Here is a 6717-nt window from a genome sequence, read left to right as displayed (position 1 = left end):
TACAATTAAACAGGTATTCCCAGCTTTAGAGTATATGTTCAATCTTGTGAAGCTTTATTTAGTTTGTTAACCAAGTATGACTCTGAAGAAGCACGTTGTAAGTAAAATATAGTAGCTCCATCCCTTTGGGTGATTTGGTCTATCATAACCCAATACAGTAGAAAACCATAAAACAAGTACCAGTAATAATCTTGTTAGACTATAATCGTAATTCGTTTTACAGTGCTGTAGTGGTTCTTCCACTAGTTAGTTTGATAATTTCTGTAATGTAGGTTAAATCAGCGTTATTGACAGAACAATTAATCACACAACTGATTTGCAATTCACCAAATTTTGGAAGCAATTGAGGATGTGGAGTACAATGTTGAATCCAAAGATTTGTTTAAATAAACTAGTTAGTTACATTGTTTAAACTGACTTTAAATCAATTTGTTATATCCTGTGGAGATTTATGAATGGTAACTTTGAGAACTATTTATGGACCAATGTGATATGTACATCTCCTATTATATAATTGTTAAGTAACTAAAGTATCCATATTCGTGTTCCTCTTGTTATAAGCTTTGTTTTGACTTATAGACTATTATTATACGATTTACCATTCCTGAGTTATCCCCAGTCTATTGATTACTGTTCCCCCTATTCACAGCCACATTTGGCTAAATCTTGTACAAATATTATTTTCTATTTTATGGTACGATGTGGTCAGTTTGTTTGATATATAAACCAGTATGTTCGAGAATAATGATTCATATTGTAGACGCTGTTATTGGCGTTCTGGGCTTAACCGGCTGGGCTAGGCAGATAGCAGGACTGATAAGTACTCAAGACTGCACACACGGCTTTTGTGTATCATTGGACGATCAATAAATTCACTGTTCTCTAATAGGCATACTCAATCGATATAACACAATTGCAAATCATTTTTAATAAAATTATATTTTAAATCTTCACTAAAAACTAAATAAATGGCAAATGTGTGTTATCATGTTTTATATCATCAATTTTCCCAAAACTTTTCTGTCTGTTGTCGCGATTCCGACATCCTAATTAAAGAATAAAGATGAAAATCACAAAGAGATTAGATTGACTAGAGTTTCTGAAGAGCAACATTTGTGTATTCTATCACCACACTGAGTTGCGAAACGTCAGAAAATCTTATTTTTCTACTCATTGGCATATTACAAATGTAATAATTTATTAATAAATAGTTCCATTTAAGTGTATTTTAATATTATTCATGGGAAGACTAGTAAATTGTCCGATGTTAATTATAGCCTTCTTTTCCTTTTGCTTGTCCTCTTTAGATGTCATTATCTCGTTCTCTTCTCCAGGGATTTTTTCACTGAATAAATGTGTCGAATTAAAACGTGGTGGTTCATGATAGACGGTTAGATTCAGAGTTCCACTTGGGTCTATTTTGGCTAAACAATCTAAAAATGAATGCCCAATGAGTTTATTTTTATTTCCGAAGGTGGATTTGATGTGATATGAGACTGTATTAATCATTTCAGATAAAGTCCTTAGGAACGTCTTTTTGATGATGACAAAGGTATCGTCAACATTCTAGTTGTACCTTTGCCAGCTGAAAAGCCTCTCCAATTACTATTATTTCACTATCATACACTAACTTCTGTTCTTTATTGCTCTACTTTTTTCTTATACGCACTTTGCATTCTCTATCTCTTCACACTCTCATTGTTATTTTGTAGTGCATAGGTATTTGGTCCCCCTTTGTACCAATATTTATGTGTTCAAATAAATAAACAAAAATGAGATTGACATGCTCAATGTCGCATCTCCAAATAAGATATTTTTTATAGATTGCTGTATTCGTTATGCATGTGATCATCACTTCAATAAACGAATCTGTATCGTGATTGCCAACTAACTATAATGACCAATTTCTATTCTTTGAACAGGATTCTTAAATACTATTAACTTTGTAATGCTTTCGATCCTATGCTCCTTACGGCTGTGAAAGAGTTTGTTTAAAAGGTACTATGTTAACAAACCCGCTTGTTTTGGTGCAAAATTGTGATTTCCATACTGTGCCATAAAACCGAGGCGATAACTCGTCTGTAAATTCCTTCACTGACAGCTGATAGAAATCCCGATGCTTTTTTGTCAGACTTATTAGGAGCCATTGACACAACATACTATCAGTTTCAACCCCTCAAAAGTCCATGACAGCAAGCATTTCGGCCATCAAGAAGTGTTCTGTTGAACTCCAGTGGCTGTTTGATTTTATATGGTAATTGAGAAACAAAGGTTTACTTCGAACGTACAATTGCAACCAAACTATCCTACGGGAAGTGGTTGGTTAGCGACTTCCAAAGCAGATCCAAAACTTTGAGCTCATACATAGAGACGAGTTCAGAGGAGTGATTATAGCCTTCCACCTCTGATGAATAAAAGTCCATTGATACCTCAAAACGATGATTTTGATAACGCTAAAGTCTTGTCAAAATAATTTTGCGAAGTATTTTTAATATTTCCTACCTCTTTAGGAAGACATTATCGTTTGACGACCACAACAACTTAAACAAGACAAGTCCAGAGATGCTGAAAATATTCGACCTCAAATTGTCAATGTTAAGGAATAATGTCTAGGTCGGTACTAGTGCACTTGTCTTTACCAACAGAATTATAAACCTAATCTAAAATTCTGGACTTAAAATAATGTGACCACTTAATCTTTCAGACTCCGATTCAAAGTCAATTCATCATCTGTACTGGTCTGTTTTACCTTAACATCCAGTAGTTGCAGCTAAGTAATTCTGTATAACACAATTGGGACAGAATTAGAGTAATAAGTTTCATATTATACAATAAGGGGTTATAGTTAGTGAACTCATTTCGATAGCTGAGCCACATCACCTCAACTCTGTCCTTCCGTGTTCACTATATTTGACTTTCTCTTTGTCTTCAATGTCTAATGCGAATCCTCTCAGTTATCACATGTTTGGTTTCAAGGATTGTATGCTTGACGATCAGTACCTCTGAATATCTACTGGCGGACAAACTTACCAGACAACTAATAATATTATTTGACATGTATCTGAAGCGATGTAAACTGTCGGGCGGTTAGGAAGATGCAATTATTTATCCGGAATACAAGACTAGGGGGTAAATACTTATTAATTACAACCATTCAGTCTGAATAACTGGTATAGTTGTGAAAATAATGTAAACGGTTATTCGGGATAGTAGTCGAAGTCTTGTGAAAGAAAATTGACATTTCGGCTAAACAACAGCAAGTTTTTAGGGAAGGACTTCCACCTTTGATTTGTCCTTTTTTGAAAGGGAACGCTTAACTCCAAGAAAGATGGATGTATAATAATAGTCATATGTTCCTATATATATGTATGAAATGGTCTTAGTGCCTAATATCTTTTGGATTGAGTGTACAGGGTGATGTTATTTTTAGCATCAGTACCCTATGGAAGTGTATTTCAAGTATATTTTGCTTATTTTATACTTATAGTTAGTATGATAGTACCGCTTTTGTAACTTTTTGTGCGAGATCGGATGAACGTTCATGACTATTATTGTCTTTTAGTGACCGATAAGCCCCCGAAATAATCATTTCCATAGGTCTTCGACATTGAAGTTGGCTTTCGTGGTTTTACTGGGCTCGCCCTAGCCAAAGGCTCCCTGTCACGCATTCTCATCAGATCACCTTTGAAGAGACTGTGCTTCACATATCTCTCGACGGCTAATTAGAACATATACTTCTCGAAGCATCAGCCATCCCAATATATCATTCAATTCCTTCATTCCTGACTCTTGGATTGGCTTCTTTCGGGAGCCTCAATTAAAAGGATGCTACAAACAACACCGTTGTCAGACTCTCGACATTCGTAATATGTTTATATTTGGACTGAAAAGCAAATGCCAATAAATCAGAAGACACAGAATTACTAGTATTCTTTTAATTATAGATCTCATAGTAATTTTGATAGATCTAACGAAAAACTTCAGCAAATCCTCTCACATAGGACCTTAATTAAATCCGGAGAATTTTAGAATAAGTTATCGGATAAGAAGCTGTATAATTGAGTTTTTCACCTGCTGAAGGCAATGAGTTGGAAAAAACCGTTCTTCATCAGTTTGAAAGTTTGCAAAGAAAGGAGATATCCGAGTGACGATGCTAAGCCCCATTTAATATTTTGTATAAATGAGTTATACAACTCTGTGAAGTCATTACTTCCAATTTTCATTATCTTTGTTAAAAAAGTTGTTAGTTTACAACATGTCCGATAATGTACGAATATGAAAAGATTTCAATCCACTGGTGGGGTGAGCGAATTGATGGTGATTGAACGACCTTCGCAAAGTTGTAAATTTTCCTAATAATGAATTATTGCAAACTAGCTATGGTGAAGACCTATATTTTTACACACTAAGGGAAACAGCATTACCTATGGTGACTGGTTATAAAGACTCGAGGGCCATAATCAGTAAAAACCTTAGAGCTTCGAGCGAGTGCCAGGCGCCTGTTGTCAAAGGCTCCTAGGTCTTACGATGGTGTGGAGGTAACTCCAATCCACCCATATCTGTAGGTCAGGACATTTTGTTTAATTTCAGCTCTTTATGGTCTAGTGGAATGTCACGAACAAATGGTATTGATGCTTATTCGTTGTACAAAATAACTCTTTATATCATGTTCGTAATGCCGAATCGGTTTCATTTCCTACCGAATAATCCTATTATAAGCAAAACTAGATAATTCGCTGAGAACGAAGCCTGCACATGACCTTAAAAAACTACAAAAATAGAAAAAAGGACGAAAATAGCTTTGGCGAAGAAGGGATATAGACATTTGTGTATCAGAATACTGCTTTCAGTACTTTATTTTAAAACTACATATACTCCTATGCTCCCAGAGTCTTTTTGAACCACATCCATTTATGCAGTTCATTGTCCAGTTATACCAATATTTACGCCTGAATTTTTCAACTTATTAGAGTGCTCTTGCTTAAAAAGTACCTTAATAAAAGAAAACTGGACTAAAGAGTCATACGCTAATTATTCCGCCACAAATGACTCAATTTCAGTAGGTATGAACATCATCTACTCTGTTTTTCTTCATTTCTTTTTCTTACCCTTCCTTTCAGCTCCATCGATATATGCCATTGAAAACATATATGGAACGGGAACATGATAAAGAATAATCGAATTAATTACTGTCGGAAAAATGAACTGCCAAGGTAAACCGAAACCCACTAAGGACCAAGAAGCACCCCTCAGCGCTAAAACGCGAGCCCCAAAACATTATTTATTTATACACGATATTGGATTCGATGCGTTAGACGCTGACCGCGGCATTTCGCCCTCAAGGTCGTTTGTTTCCCTCCCGACGGTAAGTACGACTAGTTCTCCTGCTGTTTGGACGTCAGTCGAATTCGAATTGACTACGCATTTTATTTAAAACTTTATTGATTTATCACTCGTTGTCCAGTTCTAACCATCCGAATAAGTTGACCCCAATTCGAGTTATCTCCAACCAACCACTCAGAAGTTATCAGTAGCCATGTTTGTACGTTATCTTTAGTATAACAGCTTATTGTCAGTGAATGACTACTGAGAATTATATGTGACGTATTAGCGGCTCCATAGCTGAAATTCATGACTGAGACTTTGATAATCTATATAAGATGGCTCACCATATTGTAATCTGTTTTAACACGGATTTTTGTATTGAAACAATTATTCAATCTTAATTTTCTTACTACATGTTTATGGATTATTTCATAGCCAAGTACCTTTCGCGGTGGCTATGACGGTACTTCAAGGTTGGCCATATACGCTACTCCTACCAAAAAATTACTCAGCTTGATACATCAATAAAAGCGCTGACTTGATACTTTACGGACAGACCAATCAGATCGAAGGTAGCAGTTTAAACTTTTTGCGCGAATTCCGAAATGTTATGACATTGGTTAGTACTGTCTAAAGAGCGAAGTCATTTAATCTTTCTTACACTATAAGCTACCTAAGATTGTTAAACACATATGTTTTGCAAACAGACGGTCGATGTGATGTTAGTAAGAAGGCTAGATAATAAAGGGAACTAACTCCTAATGCACAATGGATTGGCTACGCTAAATACTAGTTGACCGTCCCTGACATAGTTAGGGGTCTATAGAAACAATCGTTGTATCTCAAGCCTATCTGTACTATATAACATGTCCAACAGGATAATTATTCAGAAGTTGCCATCTGTAAGAACAACTAGAATGTAAATTTTGTGACCACCGGTTGTGAGCTGCACTTTGTCTGACCTGTAACTGATGCCCGCATTTGGATGTGCAGTCAAGTTGGTCATGACTTATAGACCATCTTACAATAAAGAAGTCAAATAGTCTAAGGTCGTATCTACGGCGTTCTTGTTTCCCACCTACACCGATCCTATTACAAATAATCCAATTGTGGGTCCATTTAAGTTAATTGATTGTGTAGAAGCTATATAACGCTCTGATGTTTTGTGTTTTCTGTAATAAATTGTTCATTTGTGTCACCTGAATTCTGACCGGCTTAAAAGTAGTTCAAGGTCGTCTGTGAATTATAGTCTTACCATGAGGGCTCTGGCTGTGCAAACTAGTCAGTTTACTATATTTATCATTGCTTTCCCCTTTGTTTCCCATTCATTCATTTTTTACCTGACTTGTTTTCCAAGCCATTTATCTAGTATGACAACTTCCCCATTTGTTT

This window comes from Schistosoma mansoni, chromosome 1 (assembly GCF_000237925.1).
Source record: "Schistosoma mansoni strain Puerto Rico chromosome 1, complete genome".
Lineage (NCBI taxonomy): Eukaryota > Metazoa > Platyhelminthes > Trematoda > Strigeidida > Schistosomatidae > Schistosoma > Schistosoma mansoni.
The sequence above is the reverse complement of the archived record's forward strand: the minus strand, read 5'-3'. Positions refer to the sequence as shown.